The sequence below is a fragment of the Myotis yumanensis genome, unplaced genomic scaffold (genome assembly GCF_028538775.1).
Source record: "Myotis yumanensis isolate MYYU_CA2020_CCGP unplaced genomic scaffold, mMyoYum1.0.hap1 SCAF_13, whole genome shotgun sequence".
Classification (NCBI taxonomy): domain Eukaryota; kingdom Metazoa; phylum Chordata; class Mammalia; order Chiroptera; family Vespertilionidae; genus Myotis; species Myotis yumanensis.
Window position 1 is genome coordinate 36978196 of NW_027223764.1, and position 18863 is coordinate 36997058.

Below are 18863 nucleotides of genomic sequence, written 5' to 3' on the forward strand. Positions count from 1 at the left end.
CACATTATGACTTATCAGGAGCAGTTTCAGCTGAGGAGGGCTCCACCATTTGTGTCAAGATGGTGTATAAAATGAGTTTATTTTAGAAGAAAAGTAAATCAACTTTAAAAAATATTCTTTATTGATTTTTAAAAATTTTTTAAAATATATTTTATTGTTTTTTTACAGAGAGGAAGAAAGAGGGATAGAGAGTTAGAAACATCGATGAGAGAGAAACATCAGTCCGCAGGCCGACACTCTATCCACTGAGCCAAACCAGTCAGGGCGATTATTTTTTTGGGGGGGAGAGAAGAAGGGAGAGGGAGAAGGAAAGAGATAGAAATATTGATCGGCTGCCTCCTGCACGCCACCTACGGGGGATCAAGCCTGCAATTGGGCGGGAATCAAACCATGACCTCCTGGTTCATAGGTTGACAATCACTGAACCATGCTGGCTGGGCTAAATCAACTTTTACATAACTATTAATACAATGGATTACACGACAAACATAAAGTAAAAAACTTTCACAGAGGAAAAAAAAAGATGCTTTATATAAAAGACTGTTATTGACCCAAACTTTATAAGTAACAATAGTATTGGCTGAAAATAGTAGGACTGTTTTTTCCTTTAATTTAAGATATCATGGTTGGGGTCCTCTATAACTATTCTTTTTTCTTTTTATACTTTTCCTTTTTGCTTGTTATTTGAAACATGATAATGTTCACAGTTAATATTTCTACACCGGCATTTATCTATGGTTCACATTAATTTCTTGTATAAAGAGTGCTCTTAGACATTGAGAGTTTTTCAAAGCCAGTATCCAAAGAGAGCTTTGCAAACAAATGAAAAATGATCATTTGACATTGAATCATATATATTTTATTATTTGTTTGTCTTAAACTATGTATAATTGAACATTTCAATGAATCCTTTGACCCACAAATAAATGAGGTGGTAAAGTAAGTAGAATCAACTTTATTTTTTACCTACCTGGCATCAATTATTTTCAACTCCAGACATCTAGTTGGTACTTAGTCAGCCAAGGAGGTTGAGGGTCATCCTAGATTTCTCAGTTGCTTATGTAACAACTAAATAATATCCTTCTGTACAGCGGTCCTCTCTCCATGCTAATTCTGTACAATGCATTTGGACAGACATGCTTTCTCAACCGCAAACCTATGCCTACCCTACTTTTCTTTCTCATCTTTGTAAGTTATTTTGTCCAACAGATACTTACTCATCTGTTTCATATATAGATTGGTCTCCCTTAGTGTAAATTTCAAAATGCTACCATTGCTATTGGAAGTTTTTTTTTTAAAAGAGAAAAGCACATGCTGGGTAATTATAAAACAAAACTATCACATATTCTCTCAGAGTGAAGAGAAAGAGTGGGGGAAGAGAAAAAAGCAAAATGGACACACCAGAAAGTTTTAAAGCTTCCACAACTCACAGAAATGAATGGTGAATCATGGGTTGAATTTCTTGCTCTAGAATATTGACAGGAAATATTAATAGCTATACAAAATGTAGATGATAAATCTTGGGTTGAAAAATAAGAATATAAAACTGTACAATGATGATGTGTATGTATGTAGAGTGGATATTTCAGAAATATTAAAAACTAGTTGTCTTGGTCAATAGATTTTCTACTGGGTCTATCATAAGTGTTCAGAGACATACAGTATTAGAATAGACCTGAGATTATAAGTGTAGTGTTAGACGTTCATAAATAATATTTGGAATTTACAGCCCAAACATTCTTTATGTTGTTCTCTATTATATGCCCTTGTCAAAAATGGGTTCACAAGGCATATTATAAGAACAAGGGCTTAGCTATCCTCCAAATGCTAGGATGGAATTGCTAAACTAAATCATTCTGAACTTTGAATATTTATTTTTTTAATTTACACCACTACAGAGTCCTGCATTTCTATAAGTTTTATTGAGAATCAGCTATTCTAATAATGGCATTCAAATACTGTAGTTTTTAATAATATATTTTAGGAGCTACACTGTAAAACATGCTTAAACAATTTTAGAAAGTTGTATGATTTTAACTAAAATAGAGCCAAATTATGGATTAGTAGTCATCATATGGCAAAGATTGGCTAGATGCTCACTTAATCCCACTTCCTCTTCTTGTCTCAATCCTGCTTGCAGTTAGATTGGTGATATTTGACTAGACTCTGGCCAATGGAATGTCTATAAAACATCCTGAGTGATCCTCTTTGCTCTCTCTCTTTACTTGATGGCTGAGTGATGACCAAACAGAGTAGCTCATGGAAATACTAGGGATAGTAGAGCATAGGACAGAAATAGCCCAGATCTCTGAGTCACTCTCTGGAGAACAGCCTCCAAGGAGAGCTGCCCAATCTGTACTGGGCAGGGAGGTGAGAAAGAAAGAAATTTGTTAGTAACTAGGCGGGAATCCTTTTACAATGTGTACGTATATGTATATCAAATCATCATGTTGTGCACTTTAAACATCTTACAATTTTATTAGTCAGTTATACCTTAGTAAAAATAAAATGAAGCAACAACAACACAAAGAAAAAAATGTTGTTAAGACACTGAGACTTGGGGTGCATACTAAAAGCTGCTAATATTGATTACCATGAAGAATAACATTATTTGCTGGTATTAGATATCCCAACCTTTTATTTACTAAAAGCCACTGTGCTCAGTATCTTGTCTCTGTTTCTTACATCATGATCTGAACTCCTTATCCACTCCCAGAGCTCTGAGGTTGACCCTCGGCCCCATATCATGTAGGCCACGATATTTTATACTTCCAATGACAGCTCACTTCTGGATCCTAGGTTTGAAGAACTCACAGAGGGCTTGTCTATTCCGTAGGTAATAAATGCACCCATTCAAGCAAAAATACTTTCTTTGGGACAATAAAACAATTTTTTTTTTATAAATAGATGCTTTACATTTTGGTGATGTTCTCCTACACACACACACACACACACACACACACACACACGAAATTTCTTTTTTTTCTTCATATTCTTATTTTTTAACCCAAGATTCATGGTTATATTTTGTTTGGCTATCGGAATTTCCTCTCAATATTTCAGAGCAGGGGATTTTTACCCATGATTCACCATTAATCTTAGGTTGTGGAATTTTTTAAAGTTTTCTGGTGTGTCCATTTTTGCTTTCACTACTTGTCCCTGTAAAGTGTATAAACAGCTCTATGTTATAATTACCTGGTGTGTATTTTATATCTGTTTTAAAAAAGCTTCTGTATTGGGAAAAACTCAGTCCTCCTTCTGTTTCTCCTTTATTCTCACACGACTGCTACACTTAGAACCCTGTGACAACAGATGTGTGTGGGTTTTCCTGCCCCAGCTAATTCTGCATCACCAACTGGGTGTCCTACAATTGAACTCAATTCCGACACTACCCTGAGTAGAGCTATATCCCACAGGTCAAGGGCTCAGTCTCACCAGACTGCCCCAGCCCTTCAGATTCCAGTCACAGTCCAGGTTATCACCTGCGCTTCTGACCAAACAACTGTAAGTTGGAGGTTCCCACAACCTTCTCTTTGTGTTCAATTAATTTGCTAGAACAGCTCATAGAACTCAGAAAAAAAAAATGTTTACTTGATGTTTGCCAGTTTATTATAAAAGGATACAGATAGACATCCATATGGGAGTAATGCACAGGACAAGGTATGAGGGAAGGGTACAGAGCTCCATGCCCTCTCCGGGCACCTCCACGTGTTCACCAATGTGGAAGTTCTCTGAACCTCATACTACTGGGATTTTTATGGAGGCTTCATTACACAGGCATCATCGATCGATAACTTCATTTTCAGCTCCTCTTCCCATCCTGGAGAATAGGGAGTGGGGCTGAAAATTCCAAACTTCTAAGTATGGCTTGGTCTTTCTGGTGACCAGCCCCCTTCTAGGAGCCCACCAAGAATCACCTCATTGGAACAAAAGATACTACTATCACCCAAGAATTTCCAAGGGATTTAGAAACTCTGTGCCAGGGACTGGAGGCAAAGACCAATGCTTATATTTTCTATTATCTCTAAAAATCACCCAAAGTTCCAGGTCATTGAGGTGTGTGGTGGAAATTACTCTAATGTCTAGTTATATTCCTCTTCCAGGCACAACTGGCAGTATTTCTCAAACCCCTTGTGTTAGAAGAAGCCATGACATCAATCCTGGCTAATCAAATATGAGCAGAAGTGACATATGTGGGACTATCCAGACCACCTTTCCTTTCACCACCTCTTCTTGGTAACATGTTCCAGGAGGTGCAGCTTTAAGCTCATAGAGCCTTAATCTGCGGGAGTCCTTCAGTGGCTGTGTGGAACATTTTTTTGCTGATTCCCATGGAACATGTAGTGAGAGCAAGGAGTAAACTTGTATTGGGTTAACCCTCTGAGACTTGGGAGTGGTATGTTATTACAGAAAAACCAAGACTATTCTGACTGATATGAAGTGGAATTGCACTTGAGTGAAATTTGCCCACGGCCACCTCTACCCTTGCTTATTTAGTTGATAGCTGCTGACTGCCTTAGAGAATTCAGTCCATATTGAGGCTGGCAAATGTAATAAGTTTTCTTTATTTAGCAATAATGGTTGCTAGCATCTACTAAAATGTATTTAAGTAGACATATTTTTAGTTTGAAACAGAAATGTTTAGGGAGATCTCCTGACTAGACTGTGAGCTTTTAAAATCTGACTAGCAAAATTATGATACATTATGAACATTTATCTCTTAATATATTACAAATATCTAGATTTGAGAGCAAACCCCCATCATTTGCACTAACTTTAATCTGGACAGAATTTTCTACATGTCTTCTGGGTGTTTGCTACTGTGGAGGCACATTGACTTAATGTATCTTATCGGTTCAGAAAAACATTACAATCTGTCCTGATAAAATATGTTAAAATGACCAAGTCACATTTTTTCATTTAGCTCCTCTGGAGATAGCATGGAAGCTCGGGCCAGTTACAGCCCTTAAGAGGCTTTTAAGTTTGACTTTTGTGGATTTGTATTCTGTGTGCCCTCTTTACAAACAGTAATTGTCCATATAAAGCAGGTTAGGTTGTTTAGACTGTCCTTGTGTTCCCTTAGTAAAGTGTAAATTGCGCAGATGGAAGAAGCGCCTCTAAACAGATTCTGCTGGAGTGATTGTGTCTGATTCTTTCCTTCCCCCCAATCCCAAATGTTTAGATTGCTTTAGGAGGTTTTTTGTTTTGTTTCGTTTTTGAGCCTAATTGTATGCACTCCTGCTCTGGCTGACTTTCTTGGCTCTGATCCAGTTTAGTTGAACACTGTTTACTCTCTTTCAGAGTCATCTTGGGAGATTGGTATTTTAATTAAGAACATATTGATCTTAGATATTAGAAAACGTCATTTGACCCAAAATGTCTCCCCATTCTAAACCTTCCAGACTTCTCAGTGAACCCTAATCTCTCCCTAAAATTGACGGCAATCTATTTTTAGCATATTTACATTGTTGAATGTAGTTTTTCTTATTTCACTCAACACATTTCGTGCATCTTGGCTAAAATAGTTTGCTAGTTTTCCCCCTTTTTTCAAAATTTAGTTTGTTTATACCTCCAAGAAAATATTTAGCACAATAAGATACATTCAAGATAGAGGGCAATTAACTGAATATAACAATTATTAATAACTTTTATTACTGATTATTAAGATAACTTGGGATAACTAATTATTTATTAAGCTCCTGATTTGTGATCTATAAGGATTGCCTTTCACAAGTATGTCTTCCTTTTTAATATTTAAAAAGAGATAATCCTAGCTCCAATATAAAAATGGTGAGCCTAACCGGTTTGGCTCAGTGGAAAGAGCATCGGCCTGCGCACTGATAGGTCCCAGGTTCGATTCCGGTCAAGGGCATGTACCTTTGTTGCAGGCACATCCCCAGTAGAGGTGTGCAGGAGGCAGCTGATGGATGTTTCTCTCTCATCGATGTTTCTAGCTTTCTATCCCTCTCCCTTTCTCTCTGTAAAAAAATCAATAAAATATATTTTTAAAAATGGGGAAAATCATACGAATGATAAAGTAATCGATTAAGCAAAGAGGAACAAAGCTCATATTGCTGTGGGTTGGGTTTACCAGCTCAGAAGACCCTGAGGGAAGGATTCAAGTTCAACTAGTTTATTTAAGAGATAATCTTAGAAAATGCTGATAGGAAGTGAAGAAGTCAGATAGGGAAGGGAAGGAAGCCACAAATGGTGAGTTATCCAGCCACTCCCCTGCGGGCAACTGGGGAACTCTGAGACATTTCCTCTGCGGGCACCTGGGGAACATTTCCAAGATTTATTCCAGGGAAGGGGTGCAACTGGGGTACTTATCCCTCAACTTGATTGCTGCTCCTGAGTTTATTAATTTTCTGGCACTTGCCACTCCCCTGCATAGCTTACCATTGCTGGAACCAAAGCAATCAAAGCAGTGGAATAAGCAGCCAGAGGTTGTAGAGTTCGATACACAGGGATATAGGAGGGCCTGTCAGTGCCTGCTACTCCTATGAAAAAAATAATCAGTCTCACAAGTAACCAAATAATGTAAATTGAAACAATCCTATATAATAAAGAGCTAATATGCTAATTAGACCGAACAGCAGCACTACCGTCAGGATGAAGCCGGGGCTGCCAGGGCCTACCAAGGCTTCGAGGGCCAGCCGGGGCTGTGAGGACTGGCCAGGGCTGTGAGGGCCCAGCCCCTTGCACAGATTTTGTGCATCAGGCCTCTAGTGAAATATATTTTGACATAATTTGACATATTAGAATAGAAAAGGGGTTTTTGTTTGTTTGTTTTTACAAAACCAAGGATGTTGGAAAACATATACTACTGGTGAGGTAAATGTTAGTACAATCTTTCCACGGGGCCATTTGGGGTATGAATCAAAAGCTTTAAAAATGTGCTTCTCTTTGATCCAGGGATTTTGCTCCTAAGAATGTCTTCTGAGATGATAATTAGATCAGTATGCTGTGTTCATTGAATCATTGGTTATAAAAGTGAATCTCAAAAAAAAAAAGTGAATCTCTCATCCATCTATCCAATCCTTTCCTCAAATGGAATTCAATGTGCATTTGAAGCAGAAATGATTTCCTGGAATTATTTTTATAATATACTGATAAATGTTCAAATCAGATGCTCCTATATTGTTTAAATATGTTTGGGTGTGTTGTGGGCATGTAAAAAAATTCTGGATGGCCTTGGCAGGTTTGCTCAATGGTCAGAACAGCAGCCCTCAGATCAAAGCATCCCAGGTTCAATTTCTGGTCAAGGGCACATACCTCGGTTACAGGTTCAATACCTGGCCCTGGTTGGGGCATGTTCGGGGAGCAACCAGTTGATGTGTCTCCCTTACATCACAGTGTTCCTCTTTCTCTCTCTCTCTCCTTCCGCTCTTCCTCTCTCACACTAAAGATTAATAGGAAAAATATCCTTGGGTGAGAATTTTCTCCATCCAAAAAAATTTTCTGGATGGATAAAAACCAAAATGTTAAAACCTGCTGTTGCTGATTGATAGGAATATAGGTTTAAAAATTTTTAAAGTATATTTTTGTAACTTTACAGTAACTTATAATCTATAATAATAAAAGGGTAATATGCTAATTAGACCATATGTCATTCCAGATGTCATTCTGGACATCCTTCCAGATGAAGCCAGGGCCGGAGGGAAGCCCGGGTCCTGGATGCTGGAGGGAAGCCAGTGCCAGCAGCTGGGGGAAGGAAGGCCTACTCTTGCACAGATTTCATGCATCGGGCCTCTAGTGGTATTATAATACCATCTAACAAAATTAAAGTTATTTTTTAAAAGTGAACACACACACACATATATATAGTTTATGAAGTTATTATCTAAAGTCCACTTAAGACATAATAAATAATATATTTAAAATGCCAGTTTTATAAAATAAATGTTGAATGGTGAAAGCTACTTATGTGAGCTGAAAAGCATAAGATATACATCAATTGAATCTGAGAGAAGGTGTGTGTGTGTGATTTTGTAAAATTAAAACCATTTTATTCTTTTATAGAAAAATGCTACTTAACACTCTCTTTTCTCTATACAAAAATACGGTTATAGTAATTTTGTCTTGAGTAGAGTTATAGCTCATGTAATTTTACAACTTGGAGGAAAAACTTATCATAGCAGAAAACAAAATTAGAAGTAAATCTATGTTTAAAAGTTAATGTAGCTGAAACCGGTTTGGCTCAGTGGGTAGAGCGTCAGCCTGCGGACTGAGGGGTCCCAGGTTCGATTCCGGTCGGGGGCATGTACCTTGGTTACGGGCACATCCCCAGTGGGAGATGTGCAGGAGGCAGCTGATCGATGTTTCTCTCTCATCGATGTTTCTAACTCTCTATCTCTCTCCCTTCCTCTCTGTAAAAAATCAATAAAATATATTTTTTAAAAAAGTTAATGTAAATTCTGTAGTTAGAAATGTGGAATAGCAACTGAGAATACATATTCTCATAAGATCAAAATGATGACCAAAATGTTATGACACTTCATGGCCTAAAATCATGGTTTCATACATTATCTGATTTGTTTCTCACCAAAACCTCTTGAGGTTAGTACATTATTACTATCCCCGTATCAGGGACAAAGTCCCTGAAACCTAAGAAGTTTTACCTAATTTTTTTCTACCTCAGCTAAAAAAAAAATCCATTTTGGGAAGCAGAGATTTTCTGGTTCTTAAGTTGATTCTTTTCTTCCAATACTGCACACAAGGTCACAGGGCCTGCTCTTGTCCCAGGCTCCATTAGATGAATTATGCATGAGCCCATAGTCTCTCATTTGGTAAAAAAAGAATAGTAATATGTATAGATTAGGGCAGTTGTAATGTGTATCAGAATCATTTGGAGGGCTTGTTTTTTTTTTTTTTTAATCTTAATTGAGATATAATTGCCACATAACACTGTATAAGCTTAAAGTTACAACACGTTGATCTGATAATTGGAGTGCTTATTAAAGCACAGATTGTTGAGCCCGAGCCCCACAGTTGCTGAATCAGTAGGCATAGGGTGGGGTCTGAGAAGTTCTCAGGTGATGCTGATGTTGCTGTTCCCGAGACCTCTCTTTGATAACCACTGGTTTAGGATCCATTCGCTAGTACTTTTACTGAGAGTTGGTTTTATTTATTTGTCCATGGCATTCTAATTTCAATATATATGTATTTGAGGTATTTTCTGCAGGTATATTATGTTATTTTTAACTGTCAGATTTCCCCCAAATTATTTAAGTCTTTTTTATGTTGTGCCCTTGTAATGGAATTATGAATAATATCTCTAATGTGAAAATTATTTGGGGTAGTTATTTTGGGTAAGAGTGGCATTTATAGTTAGCATTGTTTATTAAATACTAAATGTATGCTAAAGACCAGCTTTCATTGTCCGAAAATAATACCTGTTGCCCACTCAGAATTGCACCTTGCATCCTCTCAGGACTGCTACTTACCAGATTTTCTGCATCATAAAGCGTGATAGGTGAAGTATTATTGTTATGGAAACAGAAAACAAATAAAGCAGAGTGACTGAAGTATGAGCTGCTTATTTGTTCCTCTTCTTTTCTTCAGCTACCCTTGGAACTTGAAAGTAATTGCACAATTCTCCCCATGCTAGAAGAAATCTTAGAATCTGGGTCATAGACCACAGACTCTCCAAGAGGGAAGTGGGCCTAGGAGGGGCCAGATAAGAGAACTAAGATTTATCAAGTGCCTTCCATGTGCCTGGAGCTGTGCTAAATTACTAGGCAATGATGGTGACTAAGAACCAGCTCTTAAGGAACTGACAATTTGAACAAATAATCAGAAAATTATGATACTTATGTGATAAGCAGTATGATACCTTCTGTCTATGAATCCCATGGTTCAAAGTAGAACTTACTTTTGTTTCTCCTAAGTCTCATTCTAGTGAGTTAAAAACAGAATCATTTTTTAAAATCCATACAATTTATTAACTTTTATATCTTTTAAACATTTACCTTTTTCAGACTAAAGGTAATCTCTTTATATTTTTAACTATGAAAATAAACAATAGCTGCTGTTTGTAATCCTAGAGTGTGCTAACTGGACTTCACCAACTAGATATAAAATCTTTTTTTTTTTTTTAAGCCTCAGCTGAGGACATTTTTTTCATTGATTCCAGAGGGAGAGGAAGAGAGAGAAACATTGATGTGAGAGAGAAACATCAGTCGTCAATAGGTTGCCATATATATGCATGTGCCCTGATCAGGGATTGAACCCTTGACCAGTAGGTGCACAGGACATTCTAATCATTAAAACACCCAGGCCAGGGTTACATATAAAATCTTAAGATTGATGTTTTTTGCCTTTGGAAGCCATTGTCCTTGGTGATAGATGAATCTAACTGTTGAGGTTCAGTGATTAGCCCCAGGCTAAATATCTGCAGGTCCAGGCCCCACACTATTTCAGATTTAGATCAAGGACTGGAAACTTCTGATGCTTAGCCTTTTACTTTGAAAGAGAATCAGGAGGGAACATACTGACTCTTAGGAAGCTCTATCCCCTCTTTCTTGACAATGGGATCCACTTACTAGTTAATATGCCTTCCTTATTTCTAATCATGGAGACCATTTAGCTATTTGAGCTTTCTGTTATTTCATTTTTACAATGACATATGTTCTTTGTTTAGCTTCATTCTCTCTCAGAGGGCTTTGGTTTGAAATAGGTCGGGAAGGGGATTTCATGCCTTGGGGCTATCTAATTTAGAACTGCCCTTTCATTTCTCACAGTAATTTTTAGCATAATACGTTAATCATAGTTGTTTCATTTATTTCCTCTTCTAGTTTCTCTGTTTTCACATGACCTTTTTTTCTATCTCTTGCACAAAGAGCCAAATTAAAGTCCCACAAAAATCATATTATTTGGACCAATTAAAATAATAATAATGTTAGGACAATATGGTATTATTTCTAGGCTTTCTGTATTAAAAATAATACCTTGGCCTTTGCCAGGTGGCTCAGTTGGTTGGAGTACCATTCCATACACAGAAAGGTTGCGGGTTGGATTCAAAGTCAGGTCGTATACCGAGGTTGCAAATGATCCCCGGCCAGAGTGCTTGGGAGACAAATGATTGACGTTTCTTTCTCACATTGATGTTCCACTCTCTCTCTCTCTCAAAAAATAAATCAATAAAAACATATTCTCAGGTGAGGATTAAAAAATAATAGTATCTCAGATTTATGTTGCACCTGTTGCAAATATTTATCTTTCTATTATTCTCAGGTGGGAGACATATTTATTACAATCCCAATGTCATATATGGAGAATGAATGATTTGTCCAGAGTTTCAAAGTTAGTGAGTAGCAGAGGTTAGACAAAGTCTCTGGTTTTTTGATTCTCATCCTAGATGGTATTCTTTTTTTTTTTTTTTAATCCTCACCCAAAGGATATGTTTTTGTTGATTATAAAAATATCCTATATAATAAAAGGCTAATATGCAAATAGACCAAACGGCGGAACAACCAAACAACCAGTCGTTATGATATGTGCTGACCACTGGGGGGGTGTGCAGAACATGGCAGGCGTGGGCCAAGGTGGGATGGTGGAGCAGGTGAGCAGGGGCGCCAGACCAATGTGGGATGCTGGTTGCTGTCATGGGGCGAAACTCTAGTGGTTACTGAAAATTCTTTGCTTTCGAGTGTTGCTGTCCTGCCTGGCCCTCACACATGCTGCTGGTGTCGACCCTATTCACACCCGCTGCTGGTGCTGGAGCCACTGCTTGCACCCACTGCCAGTGCCAGCCCTGCTTGCACCCGCAGCCGGCACCAGAACCGCCACTCACACTCGCTGCCGGTGCCCAACCCCATCCCTGGTCCTGATCACTTGGTGCCATCAGCTGGTGTGAGCTGTGGCTGCGGGCCCTGATCACCCCTGAGGGCTTCTCCACCTCCCCCTACTCCTGAGGGGCGATTGGGGCAGCAGCCGCCACTTGCACCCATTGACAGTGCCAGCCTCACTCGCACCCGCTGCTGGCACTGGCCCCAATCACTCCATGCCGTCAGTGGATGTGAGCAGGGCTGGCGCCGTCAATGTGTAGGAGCGGTGGCAGCAGGAGCCAGACTGCCAGCAGACAGGGGACTGGGGGCCACAGCAGGAGGGGCTAGGCGGGGGCGCAGAGGATAGGCTGAGACCCACCCCTGTGCCTATCATAGCCTCGTGGCCCACAGTTCCTTTCAAGGTGCATGAATACGTGCACTGGGCCCCTAGTGCTTTTATAACATAATACTCATTTAAAAGAAGCATTGGTTATAACATTGGTTAGAGATTAGGTTTTATTCTTCACAGAAGATTTATATAGGTTTTCTCTTACAATTTCAAATGGATTTTTGCTTTTTTAGGTTTGTTTAGAAAATTACAGGTGGCATTAAGTTCTATGTGGTGTTAGGTTATAGTATCATGACTGGCCCATCTTGGCAGATATAGTATATCAATTACCTCTGGAGTTTAGTCCTTCACACTTCCTTTTAGGTTATTGAAATATTCACATGGAGCAAACCAAAGCTTGTATGTATCTTCCCAGGAGTTTATGTTTTAAAAACAAGGGGTTATTTTGAAAAGTTGAAGATGGCATATCAAGGGGCATTCATATTACATTTGAAGTATGGAAAATAGTTTACTGGGCCTGACTGTGGGAGTTATGGGGGTTGGGGGAGTTGACTACAAAAGAACACAAGGGAATTTCTTGAGATGATGGAAATATTGTATATCTTGACTGGGGTGAGGGTACTTGGGTATATACATTTGTCAAAAATCATCAGCTTATACATATTGTTGTATAAAAATTATAACTTAAATCAAGTTGATTTGAAAAGAAAAATACTGATATCTTTAGTATGATTCATACACTAAAGTTATTTTTTGCAAGATAACTCTTTCATAGAGAATTCAAATTAGTCTCAAAATGGTGCCAGCAGTAAAATAGGGAACACTTTTAGGGGTTAATGAAAAGTAGGTCACTGATTTGGGGGGAAACTGTTCTAGCAATTGCTGTGAGGTGATTCTCAGTCAAGCATAGATTAGTGTGCTGACTCTGGATTTAGGCTGTCAGGATTTGAATGTAGCTCACTGAGTGAGCTGGTTCAGTGACCTTGGGAGAGTTACTTAACTTCTCAACACATCAATTTCCTCATGTTAAGATAGGGATGACAATGGTATCCATGCTATAGTGTGTGCAAAGATTGAATGAGACAGCACATGCAAAGAGCCTAGAATGTAGAAAAGACTTTGTAACTAGTAGGTTTTATTTCTGGTCCCACTGCAGAGGAACACAGAGACCCAGTAGAGGACTAATGCAGGCAGGATTCAGTCTGGGAAGGTATATATCTGGTTTCCCCCTGTTTTTTTTGTGTGTTTCATTCATATTGTACATAAGGCTCTCATGAATGAAATATTGTTTTCCATTTCTAGGAGAAGGATAGAGATTGAATATATTGAGCTGAACTTGAGAGACTGAACTAAGAGAGCACAAGGCTGAGTTCTACAACATTCTCCACTGTCCCAATGGTTTTGAGAGGATGAATTTAATGGCAGGCAGCTGCTCTCCAACCCTTTGCTCTCCTATCTTCACCACAGCAGTTGACTCTGGGCCATACCAGACACAGGTAAAAATAAAGCCTTGTTAAACGGTATCTCATGCCCACATTTAAAGTCACAAATTCAGAATCTGTGAATCATCTTGCATTTTCGTTTCAGATTCCAACATTATATTTAACCTCAAACTATCCAATATTTAAAACCCGTGAACATAATTCATAGAGAATGGTGTGTATTTGAGGATAGTGTGGCAACTGCTAAGTTTACAAATATGTCTGAGGAATGCAGTCTTGCTCTGCTTGACTTATTTGATTTTTACTCAAGTATTTATAAATTGTGCTTATATTCTTGAAGGAAAAGTGAATAAGTAGATTTTTAAAATTTTCTGTGGAAAGAAGGATAATAATTAAAAACTTTCTGGAAGATTCATTTATCAAAAATACTTTCCCAGTAACTCAGGGTGTGTGTGTGTGTGTGTGTGTGTGTGTGTGTGTGTGTGTATTAGACATTTTATGAAGTTATTTGGCAGAATTTAAAAACTCTGGGATATGAAAACTTTCTGATTTTTCTTTTTAGCTTTGAAAAATCTGGCTGAGTCCTCAGTTCCTAAATGCTTAAAATGAATGCATAATTACCTTATAAGCTATTGTGCACATTAGTTTGCAAAGGAGGAAAGGAAGGGACTAACTTTACTTACATGGAATGAACTTTCACAATGAGTTCTTTTTTGGGTATATACTTCCTGAATGCATAAGATGGTTGCATTCCCTAAGTGACGTGGAAAAACAGAGGGGATGTTGCGACACATCATTCATGAGAATGGAAATATAAGTCTAAGTATAAAATTGAAGACCTCTGTAGGAACAATGAAAACATGTGACTTAACATCTAGTACTCCAAATCAAGTGAAGCACCCAGGTCTTTCTTGGCAAACTATATCAGATATATAGATATAGGCATCCTTATATCTATCTATCTATCTATCTATCTATCTATCTATCTATCTAGATATTCTTAGTTAAGTAATAATGTGCAGGAGAAAGCCTGAGCTAGTCCAGATTAACCAACCATGAGAAACTGATTAAGATTTCCCCATTTTGTTATTTATTTAAGAACAGATTTTTTTCACATTAAAATATTTAGTTGGTTGATTGTTTTAAGCAATTCATGTAATTTCAAATTCCTATAATTTTAAGTGATTAGTGGAATCTATAAGAAATTCAAATGATTTTAACGTTATCAGTAGGAAAAACACTAAACAGAGTAACTAAATATTTAGGGAAACAGTTTATTCTACTATGAAAAAAACCCATTAGACTGAGGTCTCTGGATAATTAGCAAAAAAACCCCACAAAAAACTTTGGCCAAATAATCAGGAAATTTTATTGGTAATTCTAGTTTACTAGTAATGTTCATGAATAAATCATGTCAACTCCCTGGACAGTTTGCTCTTCTTTTATTTATTTTTTAATATAATTTTTACTGATTTCAGAGAGGAAGGGAGAGGGAGAGAGAGATAAAAACATCTATGATGAGAGAGAAGCATTAATCAGCTGCCTCCTGCATGCCCCCTACTGGGGATTGAGCCTAAAACCCAGGCAATATGCCCTTGATTAAAATCAAACCCGGGACCCTTCCGTCGTAGGCTGACCTTTATCCACTGAACCAAGCCAGCTAGGGCAGTTGGTTCTTGAACAGAATGGAAAGAGGGTTGGACTTTGTGTTCTTAAGCTCTATAATTCGGACCTGTCTAACTTTAGATGAAAATGTCAAGATATCTACGTACAGAGAGGGAGGATGATGCCTCTTTTTAAACGTCATGTCTTTAGTGTAGTTTCTCAAACTTTGCATTAATAAATTATGTAATGCTTATGAGAGATAAAAATATAAAGAGTTAAACAGTAGTTATATCATTGTATTAACTGCCAAGTAAAGATGGAGACTTGAATACATACATATAATTTCAATCCCTCCTGAACTCCAACTTAAACTACACATAGAGGAATTTTTAACAAAGGGCATGAACTTACAATGACAAGGAGCCTATGACTGTCTCCCCAAATTGAAGAGTGAAAAGCTACCTACAAATTACATATAACAGAACCTTTACAATCTATCTCTTCTTTTTATGTCCAGGCTTAGTTTGTATTTTGTTTCACATACCAAGGGGAATCCATAGCAACAGCATTTAGAAGCTGAAAAGCAAATGCATGGGTGGGAATTGACTTACTAAACCTGAGAAAGCCAAATCCTAAACTGATATTGGGAAAAGATGAGAGCCAATTGAATTTATACTACACCATGCTGAAAAGCCTCAAAATTGGTGACATCAAGGATGGGGTGGAGGGGGCAGGGGCTAAACCAAAGAGGTCTGGTTAAAAGCTAATGAGGACTGGTAAGAAGCATTCAGATACTGAGGTCCCCATTACCACCACAGCAGAACTGTGAACACTTGTTCTTTGGAGATGACAGCACAGAGTCTCTGAACTGGAGAAAACCAAATATAATTGAGAATGTAGACACCATATCTGAAAGAAGGGAATTGATTAAATAAACTCCCTAGCTCTCTTTTCCCATGCAGCTCCAAATGCTGACAGCCAATTCTTACCCTGCTAACAGGAGAGTTAAAAGAAACATCTCTGCCCAGGCCGGTTTTGCTCAGTGGATAGAGGGTTAGATTCTGGTCAAGGACATGTACCTTTGTTGCAGGCTCAATCCCTGGCCCTGCTCGCCTCCCCCCCCCCCCCCCCCCCCCCCGCATTTGGGAGGCAACCTATTGATGTGTCTCTCTCACATCAATGTTTCTCTCTCTCCCCCTCCCTTCCACTCTAAAAATCAATGGCAAAGTATCCTCGGGTGAGGATTAACCCCCCAAAAAGAGAAACATCTCTAGGGAATTTGACTAATGAAGGAGGAAAAACCTAAAGATATTGAATCAGAGGTTCCCCCACAGAAGGTCCAGCCACATCACCCTATATGGAAGCCTCCCCCATCTCTTTACAGGAAGCTTCACCTACATACTCAGAACTTCCAATCAACTCCCCACCTCCTCCCTCACCTTTAAACATGAGCAGACAACCAAGGATTACTAGATGTGTAATGAAAGGGTCTAACACAAAACCTAGAAAGGAAAAAAATGAAAAAAGTATCTTGATGGAAATGGCAGCTTTGCAAAGTAAAGAAGGCACATTATCATTATTATCTCCTGAGAGTTAGGAGAAGATACTGTATCTATGAAATAAGAATAGAAATCTTTAAAAGGCAACATTAAGAGAACACAAAAAAAGCTCTTGGGAATTTAAAACATGAAAACTCAACAGAAATGTAAGAGAAAGTTGAGGAATTATCCCAGAAAGTACGCCAAAAAATCAAAATGAGACAGAGAGAGAGGAAAAGAGAAAAGAAGAAAGAGTATGCGAAAAATAACCAAGGATAGAGTTCCAAAATCTGAATTTTAAAGAAGTAGCAGTAAGAGAGGAAATGGAAGGGAGGACATTATCAACAAGATGACTCAAGAACATTTCTCAGAACAGAAACACATGAGCTTTCCAAATTAAAAGGGCATAAAGGATTCTCAGTACAATGGATTGAAAGAGACTCAGACTAAGGAACAACACTGGGAACTAGGAGACAATAGAGAATGACTTCAAAATTCTGAAGTTGTGATTTCTAAACTAGAATTTTATATTCAGTCAAACTATTAAGTATCAAGGCAAGACATTTTCATACTCAAAACATTTATCTCCACAAAATAATTTCTTAGAGAATTGTATTACACCCAAATGAATAAATGCAAAAAAAGAGGAAGGCATAAGATACAAAAAAAGAAAAAAACAACAAAAAAACAGGATACACAAGTCAAAGAAGATGAAGGGACTCCCCAGGATGATGGTAAAGGGAGTTCCCAGGATGACAGCTATACATCAAGCTTAAAGTCCAGATTGGAGCAGTGTGACTTGGAGGCATATGTGTCATTGTCATTTCTACCTTAAAATGACTGGGTGAGCCTTGCCCTATTCTTATCTATATGTGGCTTTCTTGGGTCATGTGCAGATGAAAGTTCCATCTCTTCTCTTCCTGCTTGGGTCAGCTGAGGACACTCATTTCCCCTCACGTAAGTTCTGCTTGGACCTGTTCTTGAGAGCCAGAGGTTAGCCAAGCTGAGATTAGAAACAGCAAATGCAGACAATATTCCTAACTGATACTCCGTACCCGGCCCATACTACGTCAATGTCCCAGTTGTGGTAAGATAAAGCCAGCCTATGACCCAGAATCGTACTGCGAGCATCCTTCTGTAAACTTCTCTATTGCACATAACATAACTTTTGTGCAATTTATCCATGTATACATTTAACTCTAGTTCATTTATTTTCATAACCGTATAGTATGCTATTGCTTGACTGTAACTTATTAATCTGCTCTTTTATTGTTTGGACTTTTAGGTTGTTTACTTGTTTGTTGTTACACACAATGCTTCTATGAATATTTTTGCACATGTCTCCCTATGAACATTTTTGGGTGTACTTTCTGGGATAATTTCTCTTTGGTATTTACTGAGAGAGGGATTGCTGGATTATGGCAGGTGTGCATAACTTAATGGATATTTCCAAAATTTCCCTAGTAATTTTTACCAATTTCACTCCCACCAGCAATGTATAAGAGTTTCTGCTGTCCTACATTCTCACAAATAGTTGGTCTTACCAGACTTATTAAAGTGTGCTAATTAAATGTGTGTAAAATGTTTTCTCATTATGATTTTCATTTTCATTTACATGTGACCAATGAGGCTGAACATCTTTTAATGTTTATTAGTCATTCAGGTTTCCTGTTTTACGATTTACCTGTTCATATCTTTTGCTCATTTTTCTATTTGAGTATTCATCTTTTTTTTCTAGATTTGAGGAAGTAATTTATATATTCTGAATAATAATCCTTTGTTGATTATAGATGCTGTGAACATCTTTACCCAGAGTGTGGCCTACCTCCTCACTTTAATGATAGTGCCTTGTTTTTGGTAAACTTTAAAAAATTAAAGCATAATAAACACAAAATTTAAAGACATAGTTCAATAATTTTTTACAAATAAATATACCTATATAAATATATGATATGTGTTTTGATGCATTTAAAAATGTGGTTGAATTAAAATCTTTTTCATTATAATTTGTGACTTAAAAAATTATTAATAACTATGGTTTATTAATTTATCTTTAGAGAAAGAGAGTGAGAGAGAATATAAATTTGTTGTTCCACTTATTTATGCATTCATTGACTGATTCTTTTATGTGCCCTGACTAGGGATCAAAACCACAACCTTG